The sequence below is a fragment of the Dioscorea cayenensis genome, unplaced genomic scaffold (assembly GCF_009730915.1).
Source record: "Dioscorea cayenensis subsp. rotundata cultivar TDr96_F1 unplaced genomic scaffold, TDr96_F1_v2_PseudoChromosome.rev07_lg8_w22 25.fasta BLBR01002043.1, whole genome shotgun sequence".
NCBI lineage: Eukaryota > Viridiplantae > Streptophyta > Magnoliopsida > Dioscoreales > Dioscoreaceae > Dioscorea > Dioscorea cayenensis.
Window position 1 is genome coordinate 3961 of NW_024088434.1, and position 2942 is coordinate 6902.

The 2942-nt window shown below is 37.5% G+C and overlaps 1 long non-coding RNA gene across 1 annotated transcript; it reads left to right on the top strand.

The window, feature by feature from the left end:
- Window positions 1-1640: 1640 nt before the first annotated feature.
- LOC120257361 lies at window positions 1641-2625 on the top strand. Its single transcript, XR_005535652.1, has 3 exons — window positions 1641-1715; window positions 1832-1948; window positions 2580-2625. It is a non-coding gene; the product is annotated as an uncharacterized LOC120257361 (long non-coding RNA).
- The last annotated feature ends 317 nt before the right edge of the window (window positions 2626-2942 follow it).

The window sequence follows — 2942 nt, forward strand, 5'->3', positions numbered from 1 at the left end:
CAGAAAAATGTTGCGTGTGAGGAAGCGCGGAACTAGTGTGGCAATTCGTCGAACACTTGGTGTTCAATATCACAATACCTAGCAATCACAGCAAACGAATAGTACAATGCTGAAAAGCATAGCATGACCAATCTCACAAGAGTAAAGTAAAGAGACACAATTTAACGTGGTTCGCTGAAACAAGCCTACATCCACTGGGAGGAACAATGCTCACTATATCACGTGGAAATAACAAAGAGTACAAAGAGTACGTGAAAATAGGCATAAAAGCTCACAAGAGGATTACTAAGATCTAAAAAGTAGGCTTTTACCTCAAAGACATGGGTCTTACTCGCTTTCGTGAGATCAAGCGAACAAGAGCTCTCCTCTACACCTTCACTCTTTCCACTCTCCAAAAATACAAGAGAACTCACCCTCTCTATCTTTCTCTCTTTTCTCTCATTACACAACACCCAACAAACATAACTCTATATAACCAATAGAGCAATCTAGACCGTTGGATTAAAAGAGATCAAGATTTGGCTTCATCCCAAGGATAACAAGCCAATATTTAACAAAAAAGAAAGGGAAAATGTACAATCCTAAGAATGCAGAAATGTTAACCAAATGGTGGTTTTGAAAACCAGAATAAAACTTATTCAAACTATTATTAAGCCCCACTTTCATAGAGCTTTAGGATCATTTTCACCAACCACGAAAAAAAGGGCCAAGGAAAGCATGAAGTTCCTATGGTTTGGTCAATGTTTTTTGTCCTTCATTCACAGCTTGTCCTAATCCAAGGCCACTGTACAAACTGCACCTCTTTGGTTGAATTCCTCCCAATACAAACCCTCAACTTGCTAAAAAAGACGTGTTGAAAATCAAATACCATTGTTTGTGGTTTCAACCTACAGACCATGAGCATAATGAATTGCGCCTCCCATCCATTTAGATTGAGTCTAATACCAGAATTATCTATCATTCAGGGATAATAAATGATGCTAAGCACTCTGATGACCAATCGTTCATAATCCTAGAAAACAACCACCCATTTCAAACAATCACAAACAAAACACCAATAAATCATCCACAAAACCACAAAATTGATGAATAATGCGGCAAAGATGAGGACTTTATACCTTGGCAAGGTCATCAGATTGCTTCTTTCCAGATCCCATGCATGATGAAAGAAGCCTGCCTGAGGAATCAAAAAAGTACAAACTTTAGTGTTGAGAAGAGTTACACACACACACACAGAGAGAGAGAGAGAGAGAGAGATATCGTGCGGGAAGATCATCCGTAACTAGAGGCATAACTGGAAGGCGCCATTGACGAGATCGTCTGCGGCGTCGAGGACATCGTTGACGAAGCGCTGAAGGTTAAGATCGCAAGCATCAAAGATGGCCTCACTCTCGCTTCCCTCCATGGCCGCCGCTCTGATCCTCACTGAAATTGACGGGAGGGTTTTGAAATTTGCGGGAGAGCTCTCAACCGTCCGATGTGTATTGAACGAACACAAATGCATCCAGATATGTATCGATAGTAGTAGTACATGGGCTACTCGAAAATTTTCAATAAATTTTTTCTTTTTGTTGAAGAATTTAATGTAATTATGAAGAAAAAGTGGGTGTAACTGCAAAATATCCAAAACAAAATGCCTCTTCTCTTTCATGGAAGCACTGCGCCTTCCTTGGCTTCCTTCATCGTTGGCTGAACAAAATCCTTCCTTTTCCAATGTGAGCTCTCTTTTGCATCCTCGTTCAATTGTTTATTGCTTTTGTGGTGATTGTTTTGTGTTCTGTTGATGATCCTTTCTTTTGTGATGTTTTTTAATCAAACGAATAATTAACAGCACTTTGAGAAGCCAATGGAACCAGAGCAGTTGAGGGAGTTTGGTCATTAAATGGTTGATTTCATTGTGGATTACTACAAAACCATTAAATCTTTCTCTGCTCATAGCCAAGTTAAGGTAAGCGTGGTGAGCATAATAAATAAGATATAAAAACCAGATGAAAACACCTTTTTTTTTGTTAAATCTTCCATTGCCTTTCATGGTGATGCTTTCTCTATTAATTTATAATCTGTGATTGCTCAAAGCCTTAAACAATGAAATCTTTAGCTAATGATTTGTGAAATTTGAAACTTTGCATCATTTTTATTGTATAATCTTGCAGTTGGTCTGAAAAATGGTACCTTTTATCCTTTGATTAGTGTTGCTCTTTCCAATTTGCTTTGGCTCTAACATTCTCATGGTGGAAAGGGATTTGGTGGGGTGTTGTATTAATTACTAGTTTAACTTGTAACACAACATTTGCTTAGAAATTTCTAAAATTCTTACTTCAGGTACTATAGTATAGTGAGCCTTTGGGACGTTTTGTTTTGGTTTGATCTACTAATAATTGATGGACAAGATATGGAATAGTAGATGTATGTTAAAAGATAATTGCGAAATAAGTTACAATTAAATTTTTCTTACTAAGTTATGATCTTTGACATCCAAAAAACCTCTAGAGTCCTGTAATAGTACATTCAACGTATTTGTTCTGTCTTAGTAAAGTAAGAAATGTTGTTGTGTTTATTTATTCCATGCTATTTTGCAGCTTGGGTATCTAAGTGAACCGCTGCCTGTTTGAGCCTCTAAACATCCAGAAGGTTTGCAAGATGTTCTAAATGGTGAAAATGATCTGTTCAATTTTATCTAAATGACTTATCATTAAATGGTCTAGTTTTCTCTTCTCTTGACACTTGCAGATGTCCGTCAAAGAACGATCCCTGGTGTAGCTCATTGGCAAAGTCCTGATTATTTTCTCTCGAGATGGTAATATCAATTTGTGAATTGCCGCACTAGATCCAGCACTGTGTTATGGTATTTTATGAAAATAAGGCATGGTTGGGATCAAGTTGCAATTTATCAGAAAACACAAGCAGCAACTCCACACCAATTACAAGCCAAAAGATTCAAA